Here is a 16,653-nt window from a genome sequence, read left to right as displayed (position 1 = left end):
GGATGTGGAAAGTGAAGGCAGTAGTAGTCCCAGTTGTGATAGGAGCACTCGGGGCTGTGACTCCCTAGCTGGGGGAGTGGCTTTAACAGATTCCAGGTGGGGAATCTGAGGTTGCTGTCCAGAAAAGTGCAGTTCTAGGAACAGCTAAGATACTGCACAGAACCCTCAAACTCCCAGGCCTCTGGTAGAGGACCAGAGAATGAGGAATAAACATACCACCCAGAAGGGGTGAGAATTTTTTATTTTATTTAATAATATTATATATATATTTGTGGTTGAGGACAAAAAGCCGTAATAGTGCAAAGTCAGTTGTGGTGTGCTGAAACCGATGTTCGGATAGGCCTGTAAATAAAGAGGGCCCACCAGGTAATGCTATGAAAAGAGAGGGGAGTGGTGGGCTAGATGAATCGAACTTTTGACGGCCCAGGTAAGGGGGCTGCCCTGGTTTGTTTGTTTTTTCCTTTTTTTGTGATAATATTGATCATAGTGTGTTCGTACATTAGTAGATCTCTGTATATACATTGCATTTCAGGTTAAACATACTATAAATGTTTTTGTAGCATCTAATAGAATCACAGTATAAAGCTAAGCTTTATTTATCTACATTACAGCTATGACAGTAGACCCAAAAGCAGGAAATGTAAACACTGTTTTCTAGATTTACTATATGATATTTTAATATAATTACTTCTCATCCATAAAATAATGATTCCTGTTATGGTAGTAAAGAAACACTTGAATTGAACTTTTAAGCCACACAAAATAATTTAAGGCACACAAAATAATAATAATAAAAAAAATACCTATAGACAGAAGACAATACTCAAGTATTGTGGTTTTTTTTTTTTTTTTAATTTTTCACACTATGCTCTCTTCTTCTGCAGCACTTGTGAAACGCACACAAATAGACAATTGTATCTGGTGTTCCATGGGGGCCGAATGCTGTGATAGACTAACAATGAATGGTATGTGTGCAGCACAGAAGGAACTTTCAGCACTGTTAGAGAAGCTTTTCATGGCTATCAGAATTAATACACTGCTAAAACCAACTGGTGAGCATCACTCCAAGGGAATGAAGATCACGGGCTATTATTTCAGCTATTGATGTCATTAGGAGAACTTTCCAGAAAAAGAATATAAACCTCTGTTATCTGGGTCACCCTACACAGAATGGTGTTGTTAAAGAGCACAGTAGAGTGATTCTATTCCAGATAAGAATTAGTGAAGGAAAAATATACTGCAGTAATTGTGTCTGCATGGTGTCAGACAAATCAGAAATGTATAGATCAAACTCTGCTTAGTTCTAAAGATTAAAGGAACACTACGGGCACTGTAGCAACTTCAACAAAATAAGGTTGTTATGGTGCCAGGAGATCTCTGGCGCTGGCTTACCTTTAGGGGTTAAACCGTTCACGAGCGGCTTGTCCCTTAAGTCTCCTCTCCAACGCCAGATTGCTCTGCCTCATTTAAAATATGTACGTTTCACAAGCCTTTTTATGAATGGGGAGCCATTGGCTGGCTGAGAGTGTCAGTTGACCATACTAAGCCAATCTAGGGCACTCCTGCCAGTGGCTGTCCTAGGTTTCCGTTTTGCAGCTTTTCAGTAAGCTGATGTTGGAGGGGGCTGAGTGATCAGGCGCTGGAGAGAGACTTTGGGGTTACACAGTTCGTAAACAGTTTGTCCCCTAAAGGCAAGCCAGTGCCAGGGACCACCTGGCACCGTGAAGTTGTTACGGTGCCCAAAGGGTCCCTTTAAAACTTATAATGTACACTTACCCACAAACATCTCACAGTGCTCTTAGCTTAATCTCAGAATACTGTGTGTGACTGCATGTCAGCATTCTGAGATTAAGCCAGACAGGATGTCCGTATACATACACAGTGCTCTGGAACTGCGCTGCCTCTGACTAGACACCAGGGATGTCCTAAAAATGCCATCTGGGTCTTTGGGTAAGTGCAGGGGATGCCAGGCATCTGGGTTTAGATCAAGTGCTGGGGATGCCATATCGGTGCCTGAGCAAGTTGATGGGGGCAGAGGTGGCACAGAGATGGGAATGATGGTGCTGGCAGGTTGTTTTGGGAGCACAAGTGGCACTGGCACATGGAGGCTTTTTGGAGGCTCATATAGCTCATTGGAATGATGTACAAATTTTATGAATTTAGCTTTATATAAAGGGTTTATGCATTTACTGCCCTTTGGTATGATAAACCAAAATGATGTGTTTACTATTCATTGACATGGTATACCTAGTTTAAGCATTTACTTTCCCTTGCTGGGAAAGCCTTCCAAATCCATATTACTAAATACTTGCCTGCTAGGGGAGTTTTTCATTATTGATTAGTGATGTCCAAGTGTCAAGTGGGCAGAACAATTGCTCTCTAACCACGTTTCACATCTAAATACTCAAGTGCATAGCACTTTAATTCTTTCTATTCACTTATCCTGTATGTCGATTGACTCATCCTATTTTGTTTGTTTACTTGTGTCTATTCCTGATGTTAACAGGTAGGTTGGTAAAATTGCACTGTGGGCCACTAAATTGTTTTTGCCCCCCAGGCTTTAATCCATCCTTTTAAGACTGCATCCAAAGCCCATCCACCTTTTAAATACTGCAGTTCTATATTTCTTAACTCTAATTCTTCTCTTCATTACCTATCACCCCTCATGCCCAATTATGCATGTCTCCTTCTAGCCCCAAACTTCTCCTAACCCCATTGTGTCTCACATTATTTAATCATTTTCCAGTTCCCCTTAACCCTACTCCTCATTTTGGTAGTATGGCCAGTAGGAATTGACTACTGAAGCCTCATTGTGCCGCTTTGATTACCCGCTACTTGATACAAAAAGATAACATCTCTATTATCCTGCCACCTAAAGAGGCTCACATCTGAGGTTTAACTCCCTAAAGCCACCCCTAACAACGCCTCTGCTCAGATTGCTTGGATACAGGGGACACCTTTCCCCAGCGGCGGAACTCCTACTGGTGCAGCCAGTGCGGGGCCCAGGCGCTAAGGGGGCTCATTTGGTGGCACATACAGCAAGGGCCACCCAATGGCAATGTGTCATCAGGGGCCAGGTCAGCACTGCAGCCCTTTAATAGTGTGACTGAGCCCCCTGTGATGATGTTAGCGCTGGATGTTAGCGATGTTAGCGGGTCACTTCCTCCCAGCTAAGAGACTAAAAGATTGGGCCAAACCTCAGGGAGGCAGAGAGGGAGCGGTCAGAACCTCTGACTCCCAACAGCCTTAGGCGGGCCCACTGGGCCCCAGGTAAGCCCAACTCCTGCACCCTACAGGTAGAAAACGGGAGTTTGGCTTAAAATGTGTAAATTTTGCATGCATGTCTGTATGTGTTTATCTATCTGTGTGTGTCTGTGTATCTACATGTGTGTCTGTATGTGTGTCTATGTATCTTTTTGTCTATGTATCTGCATGTGTGTGCATGTGTGTGTCTGTATGTGTATCTCTTTGTCTGTGTTTCTGTTTGTGTGTCTGTGTATCTGCATGTGTGTCTGTTTGCGCCCCTGTGTATCTGTGTGTGTCTGTGAATCTGTATGTGTTTCTGTGTTTGTATCTGTTTAAGTGTCATTCTGTCTGTGTCTGTGTATCTGCATGTATGTTATTGTGTGTGTATCTGCATGTGTGTAATTGTGTGTATCTGTATGTGTGTTATTATGTGTATCTGCATGTGTGTCAGTGTTTGTGTCTGTTTATCTGTATGTGTGTTAGTGTATGTCTATGTATCTGTATTTGTGAATCTGTGCATCTGTGTATCTATATGTGTGTCAGTGTGTATCTGGATGCGAGTCAATGTGTGTTGCAATGTTTTCATTGCAGGGTTAAAGACATCTCTAGTGGCAATCTTCCTGACGACCCCTAGAGGCGCTTTCTCTGTGAGAATTGAGTCAAAGTTGGTTCTCAACCAAATGCTGCTCATAGAGAGCTTTTGATGGGCGCAGCGTAGGGCGTCATCGCACACATGCACTTGCTTCCCTATCATTAGGATAGATGATATCAGCCCAGGAGATGAGGCAACCAAGGTAAGACTAGCTCACCACGGGATATGAGGTAAGAAAATATTTTTTAACCCTTGTAGATAGAGGATCAATAATACAATTAGGGAGAAGAACATTATAGCATTAGAAACACATGTTCATATTCCTAATGCTATAGTGTTACTATAAAGTAAGACAGCACCTAGGGACTCAAGCCTACAAAACAATTTCACTGAGATTTATTTCTATTGAGGAAAGTGAGTCCATTTAAATAAAAGAAAGATGTTTTGCGGCCTCAACCCCCTTATCCACTCTCTCTGTTTTCAGAAGACATCTTCCTGATTGCAAGGTAAACATTGTAACTCATTTAAAGACAGATCTGTTTGAGTTGGCTGCTAACTAGACTCTGCCTCACAGCCAATCACTATCCCAGACATCCCGACATGCAGATATCTTTTTCAGGGAGGTGGCAGCTCCCCCTTACCCTGCCCACACACACACATGGATCCCCACACACAACATATTATGACTATTTACACACACTATTAACACACAGACACATGCACACACCTTGACACACAGATACACACACTGGCATATACCCAACTTGACACACATATACACGCACTGGCATATAAAGACAACTTGACACACAGATACATGCACTGGCACATGCACACACTAGCACATTCACACTGACATAGAGATACACACTGGCACATACACACAAATATACACACTGACACACATATACACACACACTTAGAAACACACAACGGCACATAAACCCACTGACACATGCACACACTAGCACATACACATATTTACAGATACACACTGACACAGAGATACACGCTGGCACATACACAATATAAACATTGAGACACAAATACACATATTTGCACATACACACAGATGTCCACACTGACACACAGATACACACTGGCACATACACAGATTCACACATATACACAGATACACACTGGCACATACATACAAATACACACACTGGCAGATACATACCCTGACACAGAGATGCCACACTGGCAAATACACATAGATACACACTGACACACAATCTGACATACATTTCAGCCACCTGTTAGCTTACCTTTTGGGATCTGGGCTGACACTGATGGGAGTCAGCATGTAGCTGCTCACTCCAGCCTCTCCATGCTGCCTGTGGTGCTGCCTCCTCCACCCTCCTACGCGGCTGTCTTTTTAGCTGGGAGGACCTGGTATGGGTCAGGCTCTTAAAGGGCCAGGCACCCGACCGGGCCCCTGTTCAGGAAGAATACCCATTATTGAGGTTATTTTAACATGCATAATATCCTTGAAATCAAACACACACAATCTGACATGCATTATATGTCAGATTGTGTGAGTGATTTCTGGGATATTACACGTGTTATGCGGGTGTCAGGGAGCCATATTAAATATGCAGGAGTCTCCTGGACCTACTGGGAGACTTGGGATGTCTGCTATCCTCTTATTAACTATATAGTATTACTAATCTATGCTAAGGGATAATAAGACAAATAATTAGTATAGTGATTAGATGTGGGCTCGAGTCATGTCAACAGCTAAGTGAATACGGATCTCTCATTGGCTAAACTATGTACTCTAATAAGGAAGTTGATTGGAGAAAGACGGGACATGTATAAAAGGGGAAGAGTTACACTGCAAAATTAAAGGGACACTATAGTCACCAGAACAACTACAGCTTATTGAATTTGTTCTGGTGAGTAGAATCATTGCCTTCAGGCTTTTTGCTGTAAACACTGTCTTTTCAGAGAAAATGCAGTGTTTACATTACAGCCTAGTGATAACTTCACTGGCCACTCCTCAGATGGCTGTTAGAGATCCTTCCTGGGTCATGGCTGCCTAAAATGCATCCAAACATTCAGTATCTCCTCCCTCTTCAAGCAGACACTGAACTTTCCTCATAGAGATTCATTGATTCAATTCATCTCTATGAGGAGATGCTGATTGGCCAGGGCTGTGTTTGAATTGTGCTGGCTCTGCCCCTGATCTGCCTCCTTGTCAGGCTCAGCCAATCCTATGGGGAAGCACTGTGATTGGATCAGGCCACCACTTCTGATGATGTCAGCAGACAGCTTGCTATTCTGAGGCAAACAGCATGCAGCGTTACAGCTTCAGGCTTGAATACAAGTAAGATTTTGCTATATTTAGGGAGGCATGAGTGGCCCAGGGTGGCTAGATGGTGGTTTTAACCCTATAGGGTCAGGAATACATGTTTGTGTTCTGAATGTGGAGAAAAATACAGCGTGAATATGATACCAAAATGTATCAAATGGTCGATATGTTGGGGCCTGGAGTGTCCTTTTATTATATTTTGATGGCTAATGGCTGGTAATAAAGAAATAAAGAAGGTTGTAAAATACTGAGCTTCATAGTCAGACTGCATAGACTATGAATAAGTTGAAATGATTTGTGATTCCAGGAGTCAAAAATATTTATTCATGACTATAAGTTTATAACAGTGGATAACAAAACACATTTACAAAATCAATTATACTCTGTAGCATTCACTATGACAAATGCTGGCAAGGTGCTAAGATACGGAGTCGGAGATAATAAATGGATTTAAGCCACATAGGATCCTCATACAACTTCATGTACTCCAGGTTAAAGGTAACAACAGTTGTGGTTCTTTCCTATAGTAAATGATAAAAAATAAAATACAGTTAAAATATATTTGCTGCTAGAATTGAAAAAAAGTTCATGTGAATATTGTTTGGCCAAGTTATCAAGCCTGCAGCATTTTACAATATTATTCATTTTACAGACTCACGGCAAAGTATGGGAAATATGGTATATTGTCATTTTTGTAATATTCATTCATACTTAAATTTGACTTCCTGTTGTGTCTTAAAGCAGCCTCCTACTCAGGAAGCAAAAAGAGATCCAATATCAGGCCCACTTAATTTGTTGCACATGTGCACACCATGTAATGTCATTTGGCAATTTGTATGGTTTAATATTCAGCAGCAGATTCAGTTTGGTGATTTTCGATATATTAAACATTTAATAATATTAAATATATTGCCACACATGCTGAGACTGATTTAAGGGACATGGGCATGAACAAAAATGGTCCCACTTGTAATTACAATCAAATTGATCAATGTTTCAATTTAAATACACAAAGTCTGTTTAGTTTTGGTAACATTAGTATTTCCTTACAAATAAAAGCATTTTTGCTGATAGATATACAGCTGGATTTCAGGTAAATGGGCATTTCAGGCACTTATATAAGGTTTCCATATTTTTGGTGCAAGGTGTAAGATAGGTTACAGTTAGTTATTCTAGGTGAGCTGTAGGCAAGCTTTGGCACTCCAGATATTATGGACTACATCTCCCCTGATGCTTTGCCAGCATTATAGCTGTAAGAACACTATGGGTGTAGTCCACAACATCTGAAGTTGCGAAGGTTACCTACCTCTGTTCTAGATTTCTAGGTGCATTATTTTTTTAAATATATATTTTTAAATCGTTTTTCACACTTTCCCACACCCACAACCTACAGTTATCTATTTTTTTTTGCCTTCTCACAGTAGAAATCTCACAAACTGTACTACAGTTCCCAGAAGCCCTTGCTTCGCCCACAAGGCACAGATAACTGGATAATCCCAGCAGTGAGGCTAATGGTTAACCAAGTCTCTTGCTGATTCGGTGAGAACTCCCTGCAGACACTGCAAATATATGGACTTCAAATGCACTTTGTTTTTTTATTATTTAATTCTCCTGCATTTGGTCTTTAAAATTCCTCGGTGGATCCTCTCTGGTTCACTGTATTAACTGGGAACTGAATGTTAACTGAATTGAGTCAAATCCCTTCTATTTTCAAATGGATTTGCCGTGAGATTCATTTGAAAAGATTTCACCCAAATTGCATTAAAGGGACACTATAGTCATCTGAACAACTTCAGCTTAATGAGGTTGTTCAGGTGAGAACTATAGCTACCCGGAGCCTTTTTCTTGTAAGCACTGTATTTTCTGAGAAAATGCAGTGTTTACATTGGAAGCTTGGAACACCTCTTGTTGCAGTCAATCAGACGGCCACCAGAGGAACTTCCGAGTTCAGAGGCCCTAAAAAGGCCTCATTCACTTCTGACGTATTCACGCATGGGTGAATACTTCAGACGGGCTATCAGCACACAAAGCACTGTGAACGCGCTTTGTGTGCTGAGGCTGTCAGCACTGCTGTGGGAGTGGCTTCAGCTGACAGCTGAAGACCAAAGAGGAGGACCCACAGGGACTCTTTCTGGCCACAATAGTGGTTGAAGGGGGGGGGGGAGGAGACCTACTCTCCTTCCCCCCCCCTGGCCGGCGGGTGGGGGCCATGAAGATAATGAGGGGGGGGACCTACTGTCCTCCCCCTCTCTGGCCCCCACCCCTGAGCGGTGGGTGGGGGCCCTAAAATTAAAAATAAGGGGGGGACCTACTGTCCCCCCCGGCCCCCACCCCTGAGCGGTGGGTGGGGGCCCTAAAATTGACAATAAGGGGGTACCTACTGTCCCCCCCGGCCCCCACCCCTGAGCGGTGGGTGGGGGCCCTAAAATTAAAAATAAGGGGGGGACCTACTGTCCCCCCCCCTGGCCCCCACCCATGAGCGGTGGGTGGGGGACCTAAAATTAACAATAAGGGGGGACCTACTGTCCCCCCCCGGCTCCCACCCCTGTGCGGCGGGTGGGGGCCCTAAAAATAACAATAAGGGGGGGACCTATTGTCCCCCCCCGGCCCCCACCCCTGAGCGGTGGGTGGGGGCCCTAAAATTAAAAATAAGGAGGGACCTACTGTCCCCCCCTGACCCCCACCCCTGAGCGGTGGGTGGGGGCCCTAAAATTAAAAATAAGGGGGGACCTATTGTCCCCCCCGGCCCCCACCCCTGAGGGGTGGGTGGGGGCCCTAAATACAAAGGTGGGGGGACCCTAGTCACCCCTCCCCCCCAAAAAAATATCTCCCTACCTACCCCCCTCACCCTTAAAAATAATGAGGGGGGGACTTTTAACTAAAAACCTGTAAAGAAAAAAAAAAAGAGATAAAAACAACTTACCATTCAATGTTTTCTTTCTTCTAAAATTTTCTTTCTTCAGCCCCCAAAAAGGGCAAAAAAAATCCATAATAACCGACGCAATAAAAAAAAAAAAAAAAAATGAGCGCAAAAAACAAACAAACATGTTCACCCATGGAGGGCTCCGCGCAGACTGAGCTCTGCAGGGTGGGGGAAGGCTTATAAAGCCTTGCCACGCCCTGCAATTAGGCTAAGAACACTCTGATTGGCTGGTTTAAGCCAATCAGAGTGCTCTTTGTCATTTTACACAGGATGGGAAAATTTCAAAGAACTTTCCCACGCTGTGTAAAATGACACAGAGCACTGTGATTGGATGGATTTCAAGCCATCCAATCACAGTGCTCTGTGTCATTTTACACAGCGTGGGAAAGTTCAATTTTCCCACGCTGTGTAAAATGACACAGAGCACTGTGATTGGATGGATTTAAAGCCATCCAATCACAGTGCTCTGTGTCATTTTACAAAGCGTGGGAAAGTTAAATTTTCCCACGCTGTGTAAAATGACACAGAGCACTGTGATTGGATGGATTTCAAGCGAGCTCAGTCTGCGCGGAGGCCTCCATGGGTGAAGATGGCATTTATTTATTTTTGCGCTCGTTTTTTATTTTTTTAAATTGCGTCAGTTATTATGGCTTTTTATTTGGCCTTTTTTGGGGCTGAAGAAAGAAAATTTTAGAAGAAAGAAAACATCGAATGGTAAGTTGTTTTTATCTCTTTTTTTTTTTACAGGTTTTTAGTTAAAGGTCCCCCCCTCATTATTTTTAGGGTGAGGGGGGTAGGTAGGGAGGGGGGGAGGGGTGACTAGGCCCCCCCCTTTGTATTTAGGGCCCCCATCCACCGCTCAGGGGTGGGGGCCGGGGGGGACAATAGGTCCCCCCCTTATTGTTAGTTTTAGGGCCCCCACCCACCGCTCAGGGGTGGGGGCCGGGGGGGACAGTAGGTCCACCCTTATTGTTAATTTTAGGGCAACCACCCACCGCTCAGGGGTGGGGGCCGGGGGGGGACAGTAGGTCCCCCCTTATTGTTAATGTTAGGGCCCCCACCCACCGCTCAGGGGTGGGGGCGGGGGGGGGGAAATAGGTCCCCCCCTTATTGTTAATTTTAGGGCCCCCACCCACCGCTCAGGGGTGGGGCCTGGGGGGGACAGTAGGTTCCCCCTTATTGTTTATTTTAGGGCCCCCACCCACCGCTCAGGGGTGGGGGCCGGGGGGGACAGTAGGTCCCCCCCTTATTGTTAATTTTAGGGCCCCCACCCACTGCTCAGGGGTGGGGGCCGGGGGGGACAGTAGGTCCCCCCTTATTGTTAATTTTAGGGCCCCCACCCACCGCTCAGGGGTGGGGGCCGGGGGGGGACAGTAGGTCCCCCCTTATTGTTAGTTTTAGGGCCCCCACCCACCGCTCAGGGGTGGGGGCCGGGGGGGACAGTAGGTCCCCCCTTATTGTTAATTTTAGGGCCCCCACCCACCGCTCAGGGGTGGGGGCCGGGGGGGGACAGTAGGTCCCCCCTTATTGTTAATTTTAGGGCCCCCACCCACCGCTCAGGGGTGGGGGCTGGGGGGGACAGTAGGTCCCTCCTTATTGTTAATTTTAGGGCCCCCACCCACCGCTCAGGGGTGGGGGCCGGGGGGGGGAAGTAGGTCCCCCCCTTATTGTTAATTTTAGGGCCCCCACCCACCGCTCAGGGGTGGGGGCCGGGGGGACAGTAGGTCCCCTCCTTATTGTTAATTTTAGGGCCCCCACCCACCGCTCAGGGGTGGGGGACGGTGGGGGGGACAGTAGGTCCCCCCCTTATTGATAGTTTTAGGGCCCCCACCCACCGCTCAGGGGTGGGGGCCGGGGGGAGGGACAGTAGGTCCCCCCTTATTGTTAATTTTAGGGCCCCCACCCACCGCTCAGGGGTGGGGGCCGGGGGGACAGTAGGTCCCCCCCTTATTGTTAATTTTAGGGCCCCCACCCACTGCCCAGGGGTGGGGGCCGGGGGGGACAGTAGGTCCCCCCCTTATTGTTAATTTTAGGGCCCCCACCCACCGCCCAGGGGTGGGGGCCAGAGGGGGACAGTAGGTCCCCCCCTTATTGTTAATTTTAGGGCCCCCACCCACCGCTCATGGGTGGGGGCCGGGGAGGACAGTAGGTCCCCCCCTTATTGGATGATATGGATGATGGGAGTGGATGGATGATATGGATGATGGGAGTGGATGGATTTGTGGATGGATGTGGATGATGGGAGTGAATGAATGATATGGATGATGGGAGTGGATGGATTTGGGGATGTATTTGGATGAAAGGAATAGATAGAAATAGATAGATATGGATAGATAGAAAGAAATAGATAGATAGAAAGAATTAGATAGATAGAAATAGATAGAAAGAATTGGGTAGATAGAAAGGAATAGATAGATAGAAAGAAATAGATATAGATAAATAGAAAGAAGTAGAAATAGAGTGTGTATGTGTTTAACAATATTTATTTAAAGTGTGTGTGTATGTTTAACAATATGTGTGTGTTTGTATGCAAACACTATATATAGAGGAATCTCTATATATAGTGTTTGCATGCAAAGTTTGGAGTAGGAGGGGGCGGGTATAGAAAGCGAGCTGAGCTGTCAGTCAGACAGCTCAGCTCGCGAACGCGCATTCTGCGCCCATGCGCGGTAAAGCGCTGAGTGTCTTCATAGGGCGGCAGTCAATGCCGCTCTATGAAGAACGCGATTGGTGCAGCGCGAAGCCGCGCATGCGCACCACATCGCAATGACACTTCTCTCAGAGTCATTTTTACGAAAAAGGGGGCGCGGCATGGCTGGGAGCTCGGCGCTGGAATGGAGGTAAGTTTTTAATATAAAAACGCTCCGAAAATTATTTTCATAAAATGAAAGTTCATATAAAAGCAAGAAGGAAGGCTGGGGGACCTGTCTTTCTTGCTTTTATATGTTGACTATAGAGTCCCTTTAAATTGCAGGTAAATTCGAAGTGGATTTCCCTACAACAAACAAATAAAAAGATGATACTAATGTAAGAGGCAGATTTGGGGAAGATTTCGGGTTGGGATATTCTTAGAGTTTTTAAATTGGTCTGGGCTAGTATTAGGGTTTTTAGGTGCAATTTCCCCTGGTCTGTTTGAGAAAAATTGGAACAACCGACTTAAGCCAATTCAGTTGCAATTTGGTTGTTTGTGAATAGACAAACTTGCCTTTTGTAAATAGCTCAATAGCTTAAAACAGCTGAACTGTGGCAACCAAGTACCATTTGGCTGGTTTTCATTTACCGTTTATTGAATAGACCTTACAGAATATCTTGGTTATCTCAACAGCCTTAAATGTGGACTCCTGCATCTGCTCATATATCCTTTTTTGAGAAATGATGTTGCAGGGAATTTATGTTAAAGGTTTATTTCTATTATTTGTAACTCTCTGACAGCCATGCAAGTAGAAATTAACAATGTATCAACATCTGTTATCCAGCAGCAAAATATGAAAACATTTTGCAATATTGTGAAAAATCTGGAGCTAATTTCACAAATTCATCAGTTGCAATAGTTACGCATATTTCCAGAACCAAAGAAATACATTATTGTCAACATTAACCCATATAGAAAATGACACAGTTAATGGACAGCGTCTAAGAGAAGCTCAAGAGATTCCAGTTGGTAGGATCCTACCAGTAGAAAAATTCCACGAGTGCGATTACACAACTTTGAGCCATAGTGTAAGGGACAAAATAGGGAAAAAGTGGAGAGTAACCCCTAGGCTGGGTGGGGGAGAGAGAGGGGAGGAGAAAAAAAAAATATGAAAGGAGTGAAGAAATGAAAATAGGTAGGGTAGGAATAGATAGAGCACATAAACCCGAGGAAGAGGCAGAGCACCGGCCGTGCGAAGAATCTAATTCAGGCCAATTAATTATGCCTATGGAAATAAGCCCTATTGCCTAGATTCCATACATATAAACTAGGAATAGTCTGTGCAATAGTGGATGATAAGTAATTTAACCAATGGAACCAGTGCATAATAGAACACTGTGTTCCTGCCTGTGTCACAGCAAATGCACCTTTAAATGGCCTGATCTCCTCTACCATGGTATTCAGATTATTTTTTTTTTTAAATCGGCGCACAAGATATGGGATTCCTGTGTGTGTACAGTCAGGCTAAACAAAAAACTAATAACTCACACAGCTATGTTGCAATGCTGTTGCCCATCCCATGTGTTCCCTATTAAGGGTTAATAAGCATGCAGGGGTGGATGTAAAAAATACCCCTCTCTGTCTCATTAGAGATATCTTTGCCAGAAGCTCAAGGAAGCAGGCTGAAGGGTCAGTGTAGGACCCGCTTTAGGGGGGTCTGCCTTGATGTTGGCAGGTGGGCATTCCCTCCAATGGCCATTGGAGCCACTAAATGACCTCCATTTGTTTAATTTGTTTAAAAATACATAGCAGGCCTGGACTGGTCATTGGGCCGACACTGTCTGAGTGGGAGGCAGAGGGGCACCTGGGGAGCGCTAGCAAGCAACTCCGCTGGGTTCCTCTCGCGAGGTTGGAGCTTTGCCACGGTTACCATGGCAACACTCCGATCTCACGACAGTCAACTCACCAATATGACCACCAGGGATTCACCTCCACTACGACCAACAGGGATTCACCTCCACTACGACCACCAGGGATTCAAGGGATTCACCTCTATGTCCCCCCTCCCAGGCAAAGGTAAAAAGGAAGGGGGATATAAAGTAAAAAAAAATGTTTTTAAATAAAAAAAAACAGATTTAGATTACTTTCATCTTCCCCCCACTGCACACCAAGCACACACACTTCACTCCTGACACACTGCACACTTCACAAAGACACACACAACACCTTTCACACACTGCACCCTTCATACACACTGCACCCTTCACACAGCACCTTTCATACTCACTGCACACTTCACACAGACACACACATACACACAGCACCTTTCATACACACTGCACCCTTCACACAGACACACACATGCACACAGCACCTTTCATACACACTGCACCCTTCACACAGACACACACATACACACAGCACCTTTCATACACACTGCACACTTCACACAGACACACACATACACACAGCACCTTTCATGCACACTGCACACTTCACACAGACACACACATACACACAGCACCTTTCATACACACTGCACTCTTCACACAGACACACACATACACACAGCACCTTTCATACATACTGCACCCTTCACACAGACAAACACATACACACAGCACCTTTCATACACACTGCATCCTCCAGAAAGACACACACAGCACATTTCATACACACTGCACCCTTCACCTTTCATACACACACTGCACCGTTCATACACACTGTGCCTTTCATACACACTGCACCTTTAATACACACTGCACCTTTCACACACATACTGCACTCCACACACACACACACACACACACACACTGCAACCTTCACACACAGTGCACCCCTCACACACATACACACACACACACACACACATTGCATCCTTCAAGACCATTGAACCAACATGCTTTGAGAGGGGGTGTGATTGTCGTTGGTGATGACAAAACACCCCCTCTCTGGCACCACCCCCTTCTCAGTGGGCTGCTGTTACTCAAAAATGTCCGGGTCTAATTTCTTTCCCAGTCCGGCCCTGATACATAGGAATTTGGGAAGAGCGCGGGTACGTTTTTTTTCTATGGCTTTCACTGTATGTATTGGGGCTGATGTGTACTATGGTCATTGCTGCCGCCCAAGAGTGTGACATAGTGGTGGGTTTAACACAGTATGGCCATATGGTGGACCTGATTCCCCACATTTGTTTGCTAAGATAGGTGATTTGAAGTAGCCTTGTAAAATTTAAAACTGTATTTTTGTGTGTGTGTGCTGCTCCTTAATCTGTACTTTGTAATCTACAACTTTACCTACTATGTATGTATCAGTTTTGTTATTCAGTAAGGTGAGGATTAAAACTCAGAGTGGATTTCAAATTGAAGGTCAAAGTAGCCAAACTGGAAACATTCTTTAAGTGAGCTATGCTTTCAGTTTGGCTACTGTGATCGTAAAATTGAAATTCCCATAGAATTCACTTCACATTCTCAATTTACTGAATAACCCTATATATATATATATATATATATATATATATATATATATATATATATATATATATATATATCTAAAATTAATATATTCAATTTATAATACCTCTAAATTAAATAGTATATTCTGTAGTGAAATAGTGTCAGATTTTTGGCCTGGTAGAAGATGACAATTTTAGTTTTTGAATAGAATGCAAATTAACCAAGTGCCATGACAACGCTGAAGATTAAGTTGACATAAGATCAAAAAGAAAAAAGCAAGTAAATCCCCAATAATATGTCTCAAATGGAATTCTACACAAATTTATAAAAAATCTGCTCCAGGCAATGCAGCATTAACAGACAGTTTTCCAGAATGCCATGCAAAATATGTAAATCAGCACAGACTGCACACTTCACACAGACACACACATACACACAGCACCTTTCATACACACTGCACACTTCACACAGACACACACATACACACAGCACCTTTCATACACACTGCACTCTTCACACAGACACACACATACACACAGCACCTTTCATACATACTGCACCCTTCACACAGACAAACACATACACACAGCACCTTTCATACACACTGCATCCTCCAGAAAGACACACACAGCACATTTCATACACACTGCACCCTTCACACAGACACACTGCACCTTTCATACACACACTGCACCGTTCATACACACTGTGCCTTTCATACACACTGCACCTTTAATACACACTGCACCTTTCACACACATACTGCACTCCACACACACACACACACACACACACACACACTGCAACCTTCACACACAGTGCACCCCTCACACACATACACACACACACACATTGCATCCTTCAAGACCATTGAACCAACATGCTTTGAGAGGGGGTGTGATTGTCGTTGGTGATGACAAAACACCCCCTCTCTGGCACCAACCCCTTCTCAGTGGGCTGCTGTTACTCAAAAATGTCCGGGTCTAATTTCTTTCCCAGTCCGGACCTGATACATAGGAATTTGGGAAGAGCGCGGGTAAGTTTTTTTTCTATGGCTTTTACTGTATGTATTGGGGCTGATGTGTACTATGGTCATTTGAGGAGAAGAAATGTACATGTTTTTTGTATCTCCACCTATACATACCAGAGGTATGGATTTGTACAATTAATTTTATTTTTCTGAATGCGCACTCACATATTTGTAAAATATAGGTAACCATTCCTCCCAACATCGGCAAGTCTTAGAATCGGAACTCCGGCGGGAGGGGAGTAAAGTGGGCAAATCTTCACTGAAAGAGGGGGGACTGACTAGATAAGGGGGTACTAGGCTGCCTGTCAATCATTTTAGCCAGCCCACTGAGGTCAGAGACACTGCAGGATTCTAGTGCCCTGAACGAGGCACAAGCACTTCTAATGATGCACTCCTGCTATGATTGCTGGGGACAGTTCTCTAGTGTTGGGCCTGTCCCACTGAAATTGGGATTGTTAGGA

General features: G+C 44.4%; 1 protein-coding gene across 1 annotated transcript in view; it reads right to left on the bottom strand.

Annotated features, from left to right (window-relative positions):
* Positions 1-6,446: 6,446 nt before the first annotated feature.
* Positions 6,447-16,653, bottom strand: part of TNNI3 (troponin I3, cardiac type) — a 95,979-nt gene continuing 85,772 nt past the window's right edge. Inside the window, exon 10 of the mRNA XM_063435783.1 lies at positions 6,447-6,673. The gene's annotated coding sequence lies outside the window, so the exon portion shown is untranslated. The remainder of the gene's footprint in view (positions 6,674-16,653) is intronic.

This window comes from Pelobates fuscus, chromosome 11 (assembly GCF_036172605.1).
Source record: "Pelobates fuscus isolate aPelFus1 chromosome 11, aPelFus1.pri, whole genome shotgun sequence".
NCBI classification, from domain to species: domain Eukaryota; kingdom Metazoa; phylum Chordata; class Amphibia; order Anura; family Pelobatidae; genus Pelobates; species Pelobates fuscus.
The sequence above is the reverse complement of the archived record's forward strand: the minus strand, read 5'-3'. Positions and strand labels throughout refer to the sequence as shown.